The 21109-nt window shown below is 45.2% G+C and overlaps 1 protein-coding gene across 1 annotated transcript in view; it reads right to left on the bottom strand.

Moving 5' to 3' along the window:
- EVL (Enah/Vasp-like) overlaps positions 1 to 21109 on the bottom strand; it is a 121889-nt gene that overhangs the window by 71946 nt on the left and 28834 nt on the right. The gene's annotated exons all lie outside the window — the stretch shown is intronic.

Here is a 21109-nt window from a genome sequence, read left to right on the forward strand (position 1 = left end):
GTTTGCAGAATGCCACCAGGGTCCTAAGGTAAGTGAAATCCACCAGTTCTCTTGGTTCTCTCTGTTCTCTCCAGAGCCCTGCACAAAATCAGAGTAAAAGGACTGTGGGCACAGAACTATGCTGGTGGGAAAAGATTCCACTGTCCATCCTGAAGGCTAGGCAGCTACACAGCCTGTTACATTACAGCCCATTTATTGAAATAAGGGCTACAATCTCTATGCGTTCCCTACCTGGCAATTCATGGTTACTGCATCTCTGTGATTACTGACCGAGTGTCATGTCCACACTCCAGCCACATCACGTCCCTCCCTTTTGCTGCACTATGTAGGGTTGGCATAGAACCTAGCTCCACCGCATGCAAGAGGTGTGGAGTTCCCCTGCACATGGCTTTGCCCTCTCCTATGCATAACAAAAGCCCAAGTTGTTGCACTGTACTGAGGGTCTATTGAGACCCCTACACTGATGAGTGAATGTCACTCATATTGAGCTCCAAACATCCGCATTCCAATACGTATATTTGGCATTGCTTTTAGCTTAAATAGTTACTTTCACATTGGGCATGCTCAGCATATGTTTCTCCAATGGCATCTTTGATTCATGCACTTTTGGCTAAGTCGGGCAAGTTCACCAGGCTTGGTTTTCCAAAGAACGATTACACAGGTGCTTGAAAAAGAACAGCATCTGTCGGTATACTAACTAGGATAAAAGTTACATGCTTCAGAGCATAAATGGATCACCAGCTGAAGGCCGGAGCACATTCCTACTCAGTGTAGAATATTACACAATTTAGGTTCACTGAGGTTCCACACTTTTCTCCTGGGGATCCAATACTGACCACCATTAGAGACAGGATATCAGACCAGATTGATTATTGGAATTTCCATCTATAAAAATTCTTATGTCCTTGCCTCTGCCTAAGAGGCTAAATTGAGACTGCTAACACTGTAAATCTTCTCCAAAGTCGAGCAGGCACTCTATCATTTTACTCAGTTGGTGTTCTGAGTGCTCACAGAGTTAGGAGCAGAACCTACTCCATGAATTGTGGGGCTGTTGGAGTCTACCTAGTCTAGCAGTACTAATTCCACTCTGATACTCTAGTTCCTTCACTAAAGTTGCTTTGTGCACCAGTGGCCGGATCCTCAAACATATAAATCAGCACAGCTCATGGAGATGCTGATTTACACCAGCTGAGGAGCTGGCCCTAGAACTCTTTTACTACTCCGTCTTTAGATTCAACCTATTATAAAATTGGACCAGACTGGCCTGAACTGCTGATTTAAGGACCAGCTCTGCATTCCCTGCCCACCCAACTTTTCTCAATGACTTCAATGAGAGAGTTTGGGGAGCTTAAAGGTACTCCCAATTGATCCTTAAATGCAAGAAGACATGGGCAATGCATTGTGGTGCGTATGTTTGAAAGGTGGGCTTATTTAATCGCTTTATGTCCTCCCTAATAACAATTTGGAGGATGGGCTTGAACCAAAATAAAGCAAAGACAATACAGCAAATCATTATTCTAAGTTTCTTTTCCCTTTAGGGGATGCAGTATGTTTGTATTTCCCCCTTTATTGCTGTGCTTATGATGCAATTTATATCTGGAACTGTATTAGATATTTACAAAGATACACACACAATAATTTTCAGGTGTTAAATTAGTCACAAGAGGGAGCCCAAAAAGACAAACAGACGTAGAGGAAAACAAGTACAGCTTCTTACATTATATATGGGGCTGTGGAGTCCAAACAAACCACATATCTTAGCTCAGACCAAGATCTACAGGTACTCAACAGTTCATGAAAATCAGACTTATGGGCCAAATCCTGAGATTCTGGAATTTTGCCTGGTAAAGACTTCAGGATTGGATACTGTAGGTGAAATCCTTACCCTACTGAACTCAATGGAAGTTTTGCCATTGACTGTATCTTTTGCTGGTTAAAGAAAAGAATATTCCATTTCTGGTTTTGAGTTCCCCCGAGGATCCTTATCCAAAGCCCAATGAAGCCAAGAAGAGTCATTTCATGGACGTCAATGGGGTTTGGATCAGGTCCAATTTACTGAAAGGATATTTTTGCCAGTGATCCATTGGTGAGTATGGCTTTTGTTTTAAAATTATTTTTATTTTTTGGATCTTTAGTGGGTACAAAACTGCATCCTACCAACATGGTATGGAATACATGAGTTTATCAGTTTGGACGTCAATATTTAATATAAGTAAATACAATTTAGCAAATTATTTGCTCCAACAAAGTTTTACAGAAGGATTCAAAATATCTAACTTCAAGAGAGTAATTGAGTACAATAATATTATTTTATGTTGAGCTGTAAACAAAATAATCCAAAGTCCACTTTTGCAAGGGAAATTCTTACTATCTGAATTCTAGCTTGAAAGATTATAATTCTCTGTTGGCCTAATAATGTAAATTGCCTTTCCTTAGTACAAATTCCAAAGCAAAAAGTCCCTTTGAAAATAAAAAATGGCTATTTCCCCTTATTATTATCTGTTACCTCTGTCTAAATCTGAGACATCTCTGGATACAAGTTTGAATTTATCCAGAAACTGTTCTGCTGCTTCCACCCCACAAAACATGGGATGAAATCCTGTCCATAATGAAGCCAATGGCAACATACCCATTGGCTTCAACACCACCAGCATTTCACTTATGATTTCCTGATATGTGACACTCTTAGCTTTGCTGGGTACAAACTGCGGCTTCTACCCCCTTCTTTTAAGAACATATTTCTCATAGGTATCCGAGCTCTGCTCTTTGTTAACAGAAGCTGAAAACTGAGAAGAAAATAATTTGCTGGAATGTAAATGCTATTTCCTTTGTTCTGATACATGTTTCAGTACTTTTTCTTTACTCTTTCAGTCCAACTATTTAAATCTCTGTAATTTGCCAGACTCTTGTATGTAATTTTAGATGCTCTTAACCATATAGAATTTTTTGTCTCTCTTTATATAAACTGAATATTTTCATCTACCATTTGTCCATAAGCCAATCAAAATTCCCTTTCCTATGTTTTCATATGATCCCTGTACCAAGACATTATGTGCACAGGTTTGATTTCCCCAAATCTCAATTTTATATTTAGAGCATTATTTTCTTTTAACAGGTTGTGAATTAAGTTAAACCAGTGATCACACTAACTATAATGGCCTTGAAAGGCTTTTTCAATCTGTTACATGGTTTTCCATTCCTGCAGTTTGATGTTCCAGGTTATTTAAATATAAGGTTTCTCATCTAGCTTTGTACCGTTGTAACTTTGGGGTGGGATTTTCAAAAGCACATAAAATGACTCAGGGGCACAAGTTGCATTGATTTTTCTCCATCTCCCTTATATGTGCCAGCCAGCACAGTTGAGCCATGGCAAAAGCACAAGTAATCTGCCACTGGCAGAGGCCACTAATGGATTACCTCCTTAAACCAAGGGGGAATCAGGAAATTAACTGACTCTCAGGCTAGGTCTACACTACCCGCCTGAATCGGCGGGTAGAAATCGACCTCTCGGGGATCGATTTATCGCATCCCGTCGGGACGCGACAATCGATCCCCGAATCGACGCTCTTACTCCACCAGCGAAGGTGGGAGTAAGCGCCGTCGACGGGAAGCCGCAGAGGTCGATTTTGCCGCCGTCCCTACAGCAGGGTAAGTCGGCTGCGATACGTCGAATTCAGCTACGCTATTCGCGTAGCTGAATTTGCGTATCTTAAATCGACCCCCCCCCTTGAGTGAAGACGTACCCTCAGAGTCACAATTCATGCCCTGGTTTGCTCGAGGGACAGTGCAGGTATGCAGGCAAGGCCCCTTACTTAGGGCAGCTAGTTAAATTGCCAGCTAGTACTCAATTATCATTTACACATGCGTCAATTAACACTCCACCCTTTGGAGGAATTTTCATAACAATTTAACTCTGGTGTAAATCTGGGATGATCTGCATTATGGCATTATGTACACTTCCAGCCCCACAGAGTCACTCCCACAGTTATTTGGCAAATTGCGCTTTACAAAGGAGGTCAGTATCATTATCCCCACTTTACAGATGGAAAAACTGAGGTACGGAGAGGGACATGAGTTGCCCAAGATTACCCAGCAGGCCACTGGCAGAGCTGGGGAACAGAACCAGGTCTCCCAAGTGCCAATCCAGTGCTTTATTGACAATGACACATTACCACAAAGACTCTGATGGCCTGTCAGATTTTAATGTGCACTTCTGCACTGAGGGCATTGTGCTTTGCATGTGACTTTGCCATTTGGTGCTCTCAGGCTTGTGGTGATTTGCCAATAGGATCTACTCCTCCTTAAAATAAAATAAAAAATGCAACTGTTAACGAAACTAATTGAATTAGGAACCCTTGAGGAAAAACCTTTACCTATACTGCTAATGCATATGTTGAGGTGAGCTGCCATTTGCAAATCCACCCAAGCGGGGGAGGCAGTGTCATTAAGTATTTAAGAAGGGTTTTACTTTCAATTTCATCACCCACTTAAGTGCTTCTATCTAAAATGGATGCTGAAGAGGCAGAATTATAACATGTGTCTGTCAGGCAAAAAAGCTCAGTGAATTTTGCTGTTGGTCTACAATTTGCTGGGACTGACAGGAGAAATTAGGGGAGTATTTGCCACAGGAAAATGAGCTTTGTTTCTGGAATGTCTTACAGAAGGCAACCCAGGATGCTTGACGTGACTAAGAGTATGAAGATGCATGAGAACACTGAGGGAGTGTTTCTCTCTCTCTCTCTCCATATAGGAAGGCAAATAATAGAATTTTTGTGACTTCTCTATGGGTAACGGCCAGGTGCAGAAATTGCCGTGCAGAAGCAGCATATGGTGATTCATTCAGCACAGTTAGAGTAAAACAGGAGATTTTCCTCTCAATTGAGTCTGTTGTAAGAGAGGGCTGCATAGTTGGGCCATAACTCTTCAACTGCATCATTACCTATGTCATTGGTTGACTCTGTGCTCCCAAGCGGGGAGTGTTTTGACTGAGAACACATCTTGTACTGAACTCAAGTATGCTAAAGACACTGTCTTTTGTCCAGTGGCTAAAGTACCTAATCAAAGCAGGATTAAAGACAGATCAGAACACTCACTTTTATTCTGATTACATGGAAGAAACATCTCAGGAACAAATTTTCAATAGGCTTCCTCAACTTTGTTTTTAAAATTTGCAGGCATCTTTCTTTTGGCAACAAAAAGCAGGCTATTTGCATGTGCAAAGAGCCATCTGCTTGCAGAGATTTGGTAGCCAGAGAAGAAAAAACTTGATGTGTGCACAATGCACAAACACATTTGCGTGTGTACTCACTAACTGTTCCTGGGAATTTGTTGAGGATCATTGAAAATGTGGGCCTGCATGTGCCAATGTCCGACTCCCTGATAAAAAACAGACTTAAGAGAGACCTTGGGTTTATGGCTCATTACAACCCCCCAGACTGCCTGCTAATCCTTAATTGTACACTTTATTTTAAGTGGTCTCCTACAGCATGTGTGAGTCCTTTATGCTTAACAATCTGACCCACCTCTTATTGAGCTTGGACAGTCATCATCTTTTCCATACCTGAGGAAGAGCTCTGTGAAGCTCAAAAGCTTGTCCCTTCCACCAACAAAAGCTTGTCCAATAAAAGATACTACCTCAAAATGTTGTTGGCAACATAGTGAATCTACGTGCAGTGTGGTTGTAGCTGTGTTGGTCCCAGGATATGAGTGGTCTCTCTCATATCCTGAGGCCAACATGGTTACAATCACACTGCACGCAAATTCACTATGTTGTCAACAATTTTTTTTATTGTTTTCCTCTCATTTAACCGGTGACAGCAGCGTCACAGAATTGTCTTTTCACATTTTTAGTTTTAAAAGACTTTAAAATACCAATACAAATAAAAGGGGGAGGGGAACAATGTATCTTTAGGAACAGAATTAAATAAAACACGGTTCCATTTTGAATGAAAGCACATTTGGCAGACCAGAGCCAAAGAAAAAGATAAAAATAAAATGCCTGTCCTGTTAAACTAATTCTTGTGCTTAATGAAATGAATCACATTCTTCTAGAGCCACCAGAGGATATTGATTATCCAAACACTTAAATAAGGATGGTAGCAAGTGAACATAAAACTGAAAGAGGTTTTAAAAATCAAAACTATTTCAAGGATCAATTTCTCTTTCTCTGAAAGAAATTAGGTGTCCGATAAACAGACAAACATCCCCCAGTCTATTATCACCAAGCCAAAATGGAAGTGCTGAGACTCAACACACCAGATTAAACCCGCTGAGACAGGAAAGAGAAGCCTACAGTTCGCGTCAGGGAAAGTAATTTGTTTCTTCTATGCTGCAGATTTTTAAACAGACTTGGGTGAGGATTCCAACCACAATGTAGCAAAGAGCAGAAATGAGATGTATCAGAGAAGCAACTAAATACTGACGCTGAAAGTTTCAGGGGAGCCCAAGGGAAATGGGCAACTAGAGCCAACTAAGTTTTCAATGGTATTTCAGTGCCTAACTCCCCTTGGCTCCTTTGAAGATCCCAGTCTGCATATACCAAATTATTTCTCAACAACAAAAACGACATGATTTTCTCATCAGGGAACATCAGAGTGTCAGCTTAATTTTTCTGCTGTTGAAAGGTGGACGTCATTTACTTGGTTCAATAAGCCGTGGCGGAAAGTTTTCTCCTGTGTACTTGACAACTCTCTATTTTGGGGGAGCAGAGTTCTTTACTGTAACAGAAGTTCAGCCCCTCCTTGCCGCTTTCCACAGGACTCCTGCATTATCGTGCTTTAGACCAGCAGCAGCAGAGCTACTGTAACTCATCTAGAACAAAGGATTTTCTCTGTCTGAAAGAGGACTAGACTGAAGATGGGACTATGTGCCTGCACAAGGGAGTAGGAAGCCTTGCTGAACCCCTTCACCTTGCTATCTGGAGCTTGGCCTCAGGCCCACAGGAGGAAGTGGAGCTATTCCCGTTTATTCCCTCTCTGGAGCAAGCAAGCAGCGATTGGGCAGAGTCTTGGCTTCACCCTCCCTACTCACTGACTAGGGTAGCTGAGCAACATCGTGGGACAGTGGAAGTAATTTCCTGATGGAACAGGACAACCCCTCTGTGACACTCTGTACCTCAACATAGCATCCCGGATCCTCTATATTTACCACTGTCATATGATGCCGATATGTTTTGTACAATGCATGCCTTGTGAGGTATCATTTTAAAAGTCCTGATCTGTTGAACCATAATCTCCTGTTGAATTGTATGTGCTATCATTATATACGAAGATATGAAGTGTTGCTATATGTGTTGCTGAAATAAGCTGTGAGGTTGGGAAATATCCACAGCCAGCCTTTCAGTAGGAGCAGCTATCACGCCAGACAGGGGTTAATGATCCATCAAGAAGAATCCACTATCCCAGAAGCTTCTCAGAGAGGGCACGTGTGCATTGAGGACTGCCTGACCCCACGTCACAGCCAGGGTCTTTCTAGCAGCTGGAAGAAAGTATAAAAGAGGGACAGTGATATCATCACTTGACCTCTCTCCCACACATCTCAACACCTGGAAAACAGTCTGGAAGACAAAAGATTTTGAACTAGGGAGATTGGTCTAGGCTGGAAGGGAATCCAGCCTGTGTATTGAGGAACTGTGAGCTGCCTGTAACATCTGTTAGGGTGATAGACTTCTTGATTCAAATCTTGCTTACTCTGTTAAAGTTAGAATTTAGACTGCGTTTCTATTTTTATTTCTTAGGTAACCAAATTTGATCTCTATGCCTGCTACTTATAATCACTTAAAATCTATCTTTCTGTTGTTAATAAATCTGTTTTACCTAAAACAGTGTGTTTTTGGTTGAAATGCTTGGGGAATCTCACTTCAGATTACAAAGGCTGGTGCATGTCCACTTTCCTTTGAAGAAGTAGTGAACTTATGAATGAGTTTGCACTGTCCAAGGGACTCCCGAGCAGCGCAAGATAGTATATTTCTGGGGTGCAAGACTGGGAGCTGGGGTGATTTGCTGGTGCCTCTCTCTCTATGATTCATGAGTGGCTCACAGTATCCATGCAATTTAGCTAGGTGTGTAGCTACACCTGTTGATGGCTGAGTGATCACAGCGCCTGGAGAGGTTTTGCTGCTTGTCACTGGTCTAGCTTTGTAAGAGACAACCCAGGCTAGAGAGTTAAGGAGCCACAGTGGTCCCACAGTTCCAGGTTGTAACCTGGGGATCCCATCACACCCTCTCACGCGGAGCAAGGAAACAGCAGGGGAAGGATTGTGACTCAATGATTCAGAGGAGTGTCTCTGTCTCACAATGCCTCCTGGGCTGAAGGAGCTTCCACATTATCCCTTGCCTGAAGTCATAATCTAGCCCTACATAACAAGATGGTCGATGCTTAATGTAGAACATGTTGATTTATAGGTCAAATTAACCCCAAATGAAGTCATCACCAGTGAGCCTAGAAAGCACATTCGCGAAGGAAACATAGTTTGTAGGTGTCCTCCACTGAATCAGGAACTAAAGCCTAGATTAGGTTGCTATTAACAAACACACACTACATTTCTTAAGGCCTGATGGATATTCTCCCAAATCCTCATGCTCTTCAAATACTTCTGTCACTTATCGGGACTAGTGGAAAAGCCAGGGGGGAAGCGCCTTTTGTCCCTGAACTCTGGGAATTTCACCAGTTTGTACATCTCTCTGGAATGTAAACAGGGTAGGGGGTGCCAGAGCTGGAGAGTCTCACATGTACCACTCTCCTTTTTCTCTCCACATGCCTCAGTCCCGCTTAGCTCTCTCAACACTTTTTCTTTTTCAGACTCAATTTCCTTCCTAAAGTGGTTTTCACACAGTGCAGCAGATAAGGGACTACAGAGCCGTTAGATTTGTTATGCTCTTCAAAGATGACGGGAAATCCTTTGTTCTAGATGAGTTACAGTAGCTCTGCTGGTCTAAAACACGATAATGCAGGAGTCCTGTGGAAAGCGGCAAAGAGGTGCTGAACTTCTGTTACAATAAAGAACTCTGCTGCCCCAAAATAGAGAGTTGTCAAATACACAGGAGAAAACTTTCCGCCACAGCTTATTGACCCAAGTAAATGACGTCCACCTTTCAACAGCAGAAAAAATAAGCTGACACTCTGATGTTCCCTGATGTGAAAATACTGATAACATTTAGAGCACTAGAACTCAAAGGATTCTTCAGCTCTAGTTTACCTATTCACTGTTTATACCATTTCTTTACATCCTGCCTTTCACTCCTCTTGAGCCAAGATAACACACACTTTCCCATTTCCCTCTCTGTTTCTCCTGCTCTAGCCAAGTCCTACAAAATTTGGGTTAGCTGCAGACGGAATGTTTAAAGCACAACACCTCTTCCCCCACCTACTCCAAAAATGGTCTCACTGATATTTAAAATCCATTTTTATTAATATTAGGTCAAATCATGGGATGAGGGAGACGCAGTATGAAGGTCCATATGCAGTGAAAAGGCCATGTATCAGTGAAGAGGGCAATGAGGAGTCCATCCACTTAGAAGGTTTTGCACACTCATGGATGCTGCAAAGGAGCATTGTGACTCTCTGTGCTGCCACAAGGAGGGAGGAATTGGCTCTTTGGGAAGCACGGACAGTGGGCTTGTATGACAGCCATCATCTTGGCCAGCACGCCAGGGATCGAACTGGGGACCTCCAGAGCTAAAAGCATGAATTGCTACAGCTTGAATTTAAAAAGTCAAAACTTTGTAGCTAGTGGGTTTAATAGACATCTATTCTCTACAGACTGGGCATGGGGGGAACTGTAACACACACTTACCAATGGGTAACACGTACACACAGGGCTAATTCTCAAGGATAATCCCTCTGCTGGCTGAAAGCAGTGGGTGATGTCACTACTAGCTATGACAGGAGTTGGTGTTCAGTTGGTACCCACCGTGCTTCTAGTCCTCTTCTAGGAGGAAGGGGCAAACAAGGAAGAAGGTCCAGTGGAGGGCATGGAGGTGGCATACTGCTTCCTAGACATGCAGAGGAGAATCCCACTTAGATTACTGAGGCGTATCCACCTCTCATAATACGAAAGACCAGCCTCGCACTTATATGAGGTCAGTGGGATGATGCGGGGCAGGCAACTCTTTATTCCACAGAGGTTTGCAAACTTATTAGGGTGGAAGAAATGTCATCAGCTATGAATTTCTCCTAGCTTGCGGCAAATGGGTCTTAGTTCGTAGGTTTACGTTCTGTGGCTGGCACGCTCCATTATTGATGCATTACGCAGCACTGTAATGAAGATTAAGTCTTTTGTCTTCCCGCACTATGTGTCTTTTGTTGTAGTGGAAAGTCTTGGGGCAATGTTATCTACCACAGCAGTGATGGCACTGGGTAAAGGACTATGCATAGGGCTGACTCTCTAACTTTTCTGTTCTTTAAAATGCAGGCAGTGGCTTTTGCGGTCATTGAAATACAGGTATTAAGAAATATGCCCAACTACTTGGAATAGTTCTAACTGAAAATGATTTGACCGATAACTATTTGAAATACTGCAAAAAATAAAAAGCACATGGTCACCGGGCCAGCCATCACCCCAGCTCCAAACTATGCGCTGCCACGCCCAGTCTCTTGCAAGGAGGTTTATTTTCTTAACAGAAGCCAGCAAACAAATAGAAAAACAGTCTTATCTAACTCCTTGCTTTCAGGTTTCTGCTCCATCCCTCTTAGGGACCTTTGGCAGGTTCCCAATCTTGACCAGTTCTACTCCTCCTCTGGAGCAGCAGCCAGGAGACCTACCACAGGACCCTCCACTCTGGTATGGTTTTCCCTCCCCAGGGCACAGCCTGTCTCAAACAATCCCTCCTCCAGCTGCCCTTTATAGGCTCAGGTGTAGCCGAGCCCTCTTTAAATTGGCTGGATTGGACTCACCTGCACTCATTCAGGGGTGTTGGGTTTAGTCTATCCTCAGGGACCGGCTACCCTCTAGGTGCATCATGAATGGGAGAGATTTTATGTCATAGGGTATGTCTACACTACGAGGGTATTTCGATTTCACTTAAATCGAATATGTGGAATCGATATTGCAAAGTCGAACTTGTGTGTCCACACTAAGGACAGTAATTCGACTTTGTGAGTCCACACTAACGGGGAAAGCGTCGACATTGGAAGTGGTGCACTGTGGGCAGCTATCCCACAGTTCCCGCTGCCCATTGGAATTCTGGGTCGAGCCGCCAATGCCTTCTGGGTAAAAAAAAAGGGTCGAGGGTGCTTTTGGGTAATTGTCGTCATCCGTCTGTCACTACCGCCCTCCCTCCCTCCCTCCCTGAAAGCGCCGGCGGGAAATCAGTTCGCGCACTTTTCGGGTCAGTGACAGCGCGGACGCCACAGCACTGCGAGCATGGATCCCGCTGCGACCATCGCTGCAGTTGTGGCCCTTGTCAACGCCTCGCAGGTTATCATCCACCTTTCCCAGAGGCAGATGCAGCTAAACCAGGCGAGGAGGCTACGGCACCGCGGTGAGGGCCTGAAGTCTGAGAGGGGCACAGACCTCTCACAAAGCACGGGACCCAGCTCCGAGGACATCACGGTGACAATGGGTCATGTGGATGTTGTGGAACGGCGATTCTGGGCACGGGAAACAAGCACGGACTGGTAGGACCGCATAGTGCTGCAGGTCTGGGACGAATCCCAGTGGCTGCGAAACTTTCGCATGCGGAAGGGGACTTTCCTGGAACTTTGTGAGTTGCTGTCCCCTGCCCTGAAGCGCAATGACACCCGGATGCGAGCAGCCCTGACTGTCCAGAAGCGAGTGGCCATAGCCCTCTGGAAGCTTGCAACGCCGGACAGCTACCGGTCTGTCGCGAACCACTTTGGCGTGGGCAAATCTACCGTGGGGGTTGTTGTGATGCAAGTAGCCAACGCAATCGTCAAGGTACTGCTCTCAAAGGTAGTGACCCTGGGAAACGTGGAGGTCATCATAGATGGCTTCGCCGCGATGGGATTCCCAAACTGTGGTGGGGCTATAGATGGAACTCACATCCCTATCCTGGGACCGGACCACCAGGCCAGCCAGTACATCAACCGAAAGGGCTACTTTTCAATGGTGCTGCAAGCACTGGTGGACCACAGGGGACGTTTTACCAACATCAACGTTGGATGGCCGGGCAAGGTTCATGACGCTCGCGTCTTCAGGAACTCTGGTCTGTTTAGACGGCTGCAGGAAGGTATTTACTTCCCGGACCACAAAATAACTCTTGGGGATGTGGAGATGCCTACAGTGATCCTTGGGGACCCAGCCTACCCGCTAATGCCCTGGCTCATGAAGCCCTACACTGGCGCCCTGGACACTGAAAAAGAACTGTTCAACTACCGGCTGAGCAAATGCAGAATGGTGGTGGAGTGTGCTTTTGGACGTCTCAAGGGGAGATGGAGAAGCTTACTCACTCGCTGTGATCTCAGCGAAACCAATATCCCCATTGTTATAGCTGCTTGCTGTGTGCTCCACAATCTGTGTGAGAGCAAGGGGGAGACCTTTATGGCGGGGTGGGAGGTTGAGGCAAATAGCCTGGCATCTGATTACGCCCAGCCAGACAGCCGGGCGATTAGAAGAGCCCAGCGGGACGCGCTGTGCATCCGGGAGGCTTTGAAAGCCAGGTTCCACAGTGAGCAGGGTAACCAGTGACTTTTAAGTTTCTGTACAGAGAAGCTGAACCTGCCCCCGTTTCTTTACCCAGTTAAGGATGACTATCCTCTCCAGTTACAGACCCCCTCCACCCCCTTTCAAAAAAATATAATCAGTTCTATTTTGTTAATGAACACCGTTGTCTTTATTACTGTTTTCGCGGGAATGTTTTAAACCTGGAACGCAGACTGTGGTGGGGAGCGGGTGTAGTGTACTGATGCAAATGATCCTTCTAAACTCCAGGAATGACAGGATTCGCAGTGGCGGACTGGTTGTTTCAACGGAGTCTGCCAGCCCTCCTGAGCGGGACTGTGTGTATGTGGGGGCTATGTGACTTTATGGCAGGGGGAGGAGGGTTACAGATCCCCTGCTGCGTGGCTCTGTGATCCAGGACAAGGACCGCTGCATACGATCTGTAACTGCCCTCCCCCGCCACAAAGTCACAGAGCAACCAACCCCCCCCCACCCGCCCCCCACAGAACATGAAAACCACCTCCCAGACTGACCAGGGTAACTAGTCACTGCACTGTGTATGTGCCCTGCTGCTGGACCTGCCCCCGCCTCTGTACCCTGCTAAAGGTGACTGTCCTGTCCAATTACCAAACCCCTTCCCCCCCTTCAGACAGACTCTCCCTCAAAAGAGCCTGACTGAAACAGTAATGAACAGAAATGTATTTTTTATTAACAACCAGACAGGAAACTGGGGGGTGAAAGTTGGACGGGGGCTTGGGTGAGGCGGGAAGGAAAGGACTTTTCAAATTTTGGGGAATGACAGCCTTCTGGTGCTTGAGCAGTCTGCAGGGGTGGAGTGAGAGTTTTCACGGACTCTCCCGCCCCTCCTTCTTTGGACTTTGGGCGAGGGGGGTATGGGACTTGGTGGCGGGGGAGGGCGGTTACCGATAGACTGCAGCGGGGCTCTGTCCTCCTGCCTCCGTTCCTGCAGAACATCAACAAGGCGCCGGAGCGTGTCCGTTTGCTCCCTCAGAAGTCCAAGCAGCGTTTGAGTCGCCTGCTGGTCTTCCTGCCGCCACCTCTCCTCACGTTCCATGTGTGTCCGGTGCATTTGGGACAAATTCTCCCTCCACTGGTTCTGCTGTGCTGCCTGGGCTCGGGAGCAGCCCATTAGTTCTGAGAACATGTCCTCTCGCGTCTTCTTCTTCCTCCGCCTAATGTGCGCTAGCCTCTGGGAGCGTGATGCCAGGCTGGGTTGGGAGACAGTTGCAGATGTGGCTGTGGGAATGAGGAAAAGGCAGTGAATTCCTCCGAAAGATAAATGTAGTTGTGAATCAAGAACATAGTCTTTCTCTGTGAACAAGACCATGAACCACACCTATCACATGCGCACTCAGGACAAGGTCGAATTTTCGAACCTCGCCTTCAGTGCCTGGGCTTTTGCACTGCCGATCTGGGAAGCGGGGCAGGACACGGTACTCTCTGTAGCAGGCAAACATGGTAAGCCGTAGACTTGTGGCTGCTTAAAACTTTAGTAGTACCACTGGCCTCCTTTCACATTGAAAGCACTGCCAGTCTGTGCTGCCAGCAATCGGCCAAGCAGGAACTCTGGCCCTGTCCCACACCCTTGCGGATGTGCCAGGGAAAGATCCCTGTATGCTGCCCCTCTCCCGCCCCCACCGCGTGGCTGTAAACCAGCGGTCACAGTTCTGTAAAGGAACTTGTTGCAAGCAGTCCCAATACTAACAGTCCCCTACCTAATTCAAAGCAGGGTCATCATGAGCGACATTACTCTCATGAGGATCCCGGACACCGAGATCCAACGGATGCTTCGAGAAAGCCTGCAGAGACCAGGGCCCTATGCCGCCATGCTATGCAAGGCACTGATACCAGAGTACCTGCTTGTCTCCTGGCGCGGGAATGTCTCGTACTTCGGAGGACCAAGTAAAGCCGCTCTCCCCAGGAACCTGATGAACAGGCTATCCCATTACCTGCAGGAGAGCTTTGTGGAGATGTCCGTGGAGGATTACTGCTCTATCCCCGGACATATAGACAGTATTCTAATATAGCTGCAGTAGCAGGGACTAAAGAGTGGAGCAGCTTGGGCAGCACAATCATGCACAACCGGACACTGTTTGATTTTTTTTAAATAGTTGTTACTGATTACTTAAGCGCCCAGGGGGAAGAAATCATGATTCACAGATTGTTCTTAGTCTTAATATTCAAGTTTTGTAAAAAATAAAGGTTTATATGTTTAAAGCACTTACCGCTTGATCCTTCCCCTGAATCTGTGTCCGGGTTAAATGCTGGGGACGGTTGGTAGGGGATCTCTGTAAGGGTGATGAAGAGCTCCTGGCTGTCGGGGCAATCAGCTTGGTAAGCGCTGTCGACTGCCTCGTCCTCCTCATCTCCTTCCTCATCTTCCCCGTCCGCTAACATGTCCGAGGAACCGGCCGTGGACAATATCCCATCCTCAGAGTCCACGGTCAGTGGTGGGGTAGTGGTGGCGGCCGCACCTAGGATGGAATGCAGTGCCTCGTAGAAACGGGATGTGTGGGGCTGGGATCCAGAGCGTCCGTTTGCCTCTTTGGTCTTCTGGTAGCCTTGTCTCAGCTCCTTGATTTTCACGCGGCACTGCGTTGCATCCCGGCTGTATCCTCTCTCTGCCATGGCTTTCGAGATCTTCTCATAGATCTTTGCGTTCCGTCTTTTGGAGCGCAGCTCGGAAAGCACGGACTCATCGCCCCACACAGCGATGAGATCCAAGACTTCCTGATCAGTCCATGCTGGGGCCCTCTTTCTATTCTGGGATTGCACGGCCATCTCTGCTGGAGAGCTCTGCATCGTTGCCAGTGCTGCTGAGCTCGCCACGCTGTCCAAACAGGAAATGAGATTCAAACTGCCCAGACAGGAAAAGGAATTCAAATTTTCCCGGGGCTTTTCCTGTGTGGCTGGTCAGAGCATCCGAGCTCGGACTGCTGTCCAGAGCGTCAACAGAGTGGTGCACTGTGGGATAGCTCCCAGAGCTATTACTGTCGATTTCCATCCACACCAAGCCTAATTCGATATGGCCATGTCGAATTTAGCGCTACTCCCCTCGTTGGGGAGGAGTACAGAAGTCGAATTTAAGAGCCCTCTATGTCGAACTAAATAGCCTCGTGGTGTGGACGGGTGCAGGGTTAATTCGATTTAACGGCGCTAAATTCGACATAAACGCCTAGTGTAGACCAGGCCATAGGCTGCACTTTTGGAACCGGATAGATTAATATCTTATATTGATAGCATGCCTTTCCTTCTTCAGGATCCCAAAGTGCTTTACCAGCTATACTCCTACGTCATCAGTGAAATGCAGCCATTCCTGGAACAGAGTGCAACACCAGAGGAAGAGGAGTCATGCTGAAAAGACGAGGGAGTGAAAGGGATCCTAAATTCCGAAAACTCCCTGGGATCCAGCCCGGGGGAAAGGGTGCTGGAGAGGTACATGTGAAGTGACTACACGGAATGGTGAAAAAGAAAAAAGAGAGGCCAGCAGAGCTTCTAATCGAAAAATAGGAGCGAGGAACATCCCTACTCATTGCCAAAACATGTCCCCCATGCAAAGTTTACTAGTAACCTGAGTTGCAGCCATCTCTGTGCTATGTGCTGATCTGTGCCAGAAGGTAGTCAGCTGAACTCTACACACTTTGTACTGTATATAGAGATATGTGTGTGTGTGTGTGTGTGTGTGTGTGTGTGTGTGTGTGTGTGTGTGTGTAAGGCATATATACACAAGAGAAGGAAACTGCTTTCTACAGTGAAAGTCATTCCCTAGTCACTCCCTTTGACCCATTCTCATGCTTTCCTCCCGGCAGCCCCCTATGCTCAGGACAGCCTGACCTTGTGTTTCCGTTGACCAATTCTCTCTAGCACACACTCCACCCACGAGGCCCTCCAGCAACATGGCTCAGGTAGAATTTAAATTCAGAAATAGAAATATTTTGTTGATTCTCTAGCTTTGTAAAACAACAGGGACGGGGCACCTATCAGAAAGCTCCAGACCCTTGCATCAAAAAGAAAACCGCAATCCCATAACATACAAAAAATACTAAATTATCAGGCAGCACCAAAAATAAACCAGATTCTCCATTTTTCTCCAAATGGTACTGAATTATTAAAACCAGAAAGCCCCTCGGCGTCCCCAGCCATAAAGATGTGAAAACACAGTCACATGGCAGTAAAGCCACACCCTCAATTTCCCCATGTGGCTCCCACAGAATCTACTCTGACTGCGGCTTTGGGGTGCTGTGGGATGGGGAGGAGAGAAAAGACTGCATTCCTGAGAATCCACCTGCAAGCAAACAGATGGGGTGTGTGGGGATGTGTGTGTGTGAAGCCATGACTGTGCCTGCCCCCACCACCAGCAACTTACTTTTCTCAAGAGCAAGAAAGGAGTAGGGAAGGAAATGTGACTCTCTGATTCCCCTCCTCAGGCAGCGCAGCCATGTGCTGTCCGCTATGCACAGTTGAACCTAAAGGCTTAGCCTCACATTGTGGAAATAACCACTCTTCTCAGGCTAAATTCATCTATGGTTGTAGCTCCACTGAAATCTATACAGTTGTGCTAGAGATTAATTTGCCCCCTTTTGCTGGCTGATGTCTTCCCCCCATCACCTACCTGCCCTACTCACTGTCTTCTGCTGCTGGTTTTTGTTGCGTGCTTGATCTAATATAGACTGTAATCTCTAAGTGTCAGAGACTTGTAAATCTCTAAGGGTCAGAGACGCCTTTGGCATGATATGTATTAAAGAACCAGGGCAGGGATGATATGAAATACTCCTCATAGGATGTCTGGAGTTGGGTAAGAAGGGGTGCTCCCATCTGCCAACTGAACACCTACGCTCTGAATGAGAAGGAGCAGCCAGGGGCAGTAACTGCACGATGTAACTCGTGCCAGGAAACAAGTTTGACTTCTCTCTATGAAGTGGATGCTCCTGAAAGGCATTCATTTAATGGGAACCCATTTGTCATCTTAATGGCCTTACTAAATGGTGCCACTAACAACATTAAGCATGGGAGTAGTTATGCGCAAGTCAATGGTATCAGTTGTTCTAACTTTGCTGGATGGCTCAGGACCAGCTTTTTATTTTCTAGCACAAAGCTGAAGGAGAACAGAATAAAGAGAGACATAAGGAAATCAAAATAATGAGGCATATAAAAGCATTGACAAGTAAACAATCATGATTCAGATTGACTACAATCAACAATTCTGAAGGCTGGATGGTGTTTGTTAGGAACAGGGGCTGGACAGAATGCTTGTAGCATGCTCCCTACCATATACAGCTACTGCCGTGAACAGTTAGCTGTAACCCACTGAGCACACTCAGTTGTACATTTTGAAGGAGTTGAAAGGAAGAGTTAAGCACACAGCTCCCATTATAATACTGTGAATTACATTCACACCTAATATGACAGAAGCCTTGGAGTTTGTATCTAAGGATTTGATTTCACCCATTACACAACTAAGAGCCAGGCACAAAATTTAGATTAGGATTTTTGTCTCAACTTTCCCAGAGTTTGAGGATCTATGGGCTTATCTCAACCTGTAACCCCCCTTAGCACAGTGTTGATCTTTGTCCCCTTCTCGAGGCTGGTCCACATAAGAGGCTTACGAGTTGGGTACAGGGCTTAGTCCTTTAAGTATAGTGGTAGATGCTCATATGTTTAAATCAAGAAGTACCAGGTGCAATTCCTGCACATAACCCATCCAGAGGGCTGTTACCAACTGTTACAGAACGAAGAGCCAGGTGCAAGTTTAGGTCTAGATTTTTAACCCAACTGTTGCTTTCTGGGGTTTTGGTTTAGTATTTCCTTATATGCCAGTCTGAAAATGCAACCCACACTGTGTACTTTCTGGACAGCCTGGAGCATTACTAACCCATTTGATCTACGGGAGAGGGGTGTCTGTTTTTTAAAACCAGAAACTCATCGTCATACAATGACATTCACTCTGCACAACAAGGCAAGCCCTGTGGAATTTTAAAGCTCCATCACTGCACAGTCCTGGTGCTTCTCTGAAGATAGCAGCTCCGTGGCATGCACAGGTAAAGAGACTGGGGGATTCAATTATATTTTTCCCTTGTAGTTCAGGTCTATTTATGTATTTGACATTTCTCCTCATTTATTCAAAAGTCAGCACCGCATAAGAAGTTTACTTTTATTGCTGAAAAACTGACTGCCATAATTGCTTAAACTCTAAATTTAAGATTAACGTGCCACTCAGAGAACACATCATTGCTTTGAGGGCAGACGCTCAGCTTTGTCTTTTCTACAGTTTTACTCCAGTTAAAATGAACTGCTTCTGCATCTGCTAGTAGCATGATATATTCTGTTTTTCTTTACCAGTCTTCATGATTAATTGTAATCTATACAGGCGGGTGTTTGAGCTAAGAGGGTAGTAGTAGCTGAAGCCAAAACCTCGAACAAACCACAGTGGGCCTTGCAGGCACCAAAACAACAGTGTCACGGAACTGATATATGAAGCGAGCACACATTAAAAATAGCACATCCATGTCTAGTACAAGCAGCAGGAGGTGCCGATGCACTGTGCTTACATTTTCCCCATGTGTTAGGTTTAGATTACAATTTCCAGAGAGAACCTTTACTTTGCAGTAAAGATTTTGGGCCTGAATTTCAGTACCTGGCCTCCACCTGTGTGTGTGAAAATTGTGTGTGCACACACTGCACTCCTGCCTCTTACAGTCAGAAACCCCTGCATGTGCACTTGAACAACATTAAAGCCTATGTTCGCATAACTGTTAGGATTTTGTACTGAAAAATCTATTTCTCCTAATGGCTTTCCCATATGCAAAATCTAACATTTGTGCAACATGCAGGTGATAGAGTTTTTAAAAGTGTGTATGCAGGGTTTGTGCCTATAAATACACATGCTCATAATTCTGTGTGTCCACAAGTAGAATTTGTGAAGGCCAGCTAAGAATTTGGTCCGACAGAGTTTTCAAGGTTTCAAAGTTTGATAATGAATACATTTAACAATTTCCTTCCTAAAATATGCATTGCTATTAGAGACACTAGTCCTCAGTGAGGACAACTAGCTTAGAACACAATCTTGGAGTTTTTAGTCTGAACTATTTTAAGATATATTAAAGTTAAGTAGCCAAAAACAAAAACCTCTTATTTTTGAAAGTTCCCTATCTCCAAGGCACCTTCTTTGAACAATGTCATACTTCGCAAAAACACTGCTCTTTGGCTAGACAACAAGCATAAGACTCTTCAGATGAAAAGTTGAAGTTTTGGAGGGAAACCAGTTTCATCATGGAAAGTCAGCTAATGACTTCATCATTACAGTCTTCAATTGCCAAAACACAATCTAACTGGTGGAGATCTTATCATGTGACCTAAAATAATGTTTCAGGCTTTGCCCTTCTTTGAACTGAAGGGCCTCACATGTGCGCAACGTAAGACCTGGTATTGGAGACATTCAGAGTCAAATTGTGCTGGGTCCTGCAAAGGTGGGCTTGGGTGAAGGGGAAGAAGTGCTGAATCAGCCAGAATACCTCCTGGAGTCTCCTATGGAAGCAGAGCCTCCCCCCCTCTTCCCACCCCCTGGGCTGAAAAAGGCAGAATGTATGCCTCGATCCTTCTGAGACATAGTATGTGTGGCATTTGAGGCAAATTTTCTTGCTCTCTGTTGATTTTTTTTAAAGTTATCAATCTATCTGAAAGATAAAAATTGTGGGGGGAAATATCAGCCACATGGCATATAAAGTAAAAAGACATACTTCCAGATGCTCCAGGGGTCATTAGGAGATGAGTGTGACATTGCTCTGAGCTTAAATGGCATTTTAGTGTGTTTTGTGTGAGTCAGAAATTATTAAAATGTTTGAGTTATTACTTCATTTATTTAAGATGGCTGCCACTATTGCCAATGAGGCACTGCACTTGGGTGAGATGGTAACATGAAACTGTAATCTAACACAGATGCCTCAGTGGAGGGTAACTGGAGCTGAAGCACTTCCAGAGGGAAAATGGAGGCCTGAAGCATTTTTTGGCAGGAAAATAAAATAAATGGTATAACAAAACATTTAGAGTTACATTCTACACTCAGTTAACCCACGTGCTTCAGTGAGGTAACAGACACATAACTGAGTGCAGAATTTAACTCAGATACTATAGATCAAAGGCTTTAAGCTTACAGAAGAAACTTAAAACCTCTTGGGTTATGAAAGTGACCTCCACTGGGCAATACGGCCCTAGTCGGTGTCTTTGGCAAGACACCACCAGTCACCTTTTCAACTCATGAAGCAATTACTTTCCACTATAAGCCTGAACTGCAGTCAATATACTACTTGTAACAGCATAAGCCAAAGCCAAGGTTTAAATCTTTGGCCCTTACTGTGTCCTACAACCAGAAGCCACACACTGTACATATATGTACCCTCTATGCAAGGCAGGTAGTCCAATGTAGTCAATGTTTGTAACTGACAAATAAGACACCCGAAGAAATACAAGCTC

Source organism: Emys orbicularis, chromosome 4 (genome assembly GCF_028017835.1).
Source record: "Emys orbicularis isolate rEmyOrb1 chromosome 4, rEmyOrb1.hap1, whole genome shotgun sequence".
In the NCBI taxonomy this organism is placed as follows: domain Eukaryota; kingdom Metazoa; phylum Chordata; order Testudines; family Emydidae; genus Emys; species Emys orbicularis.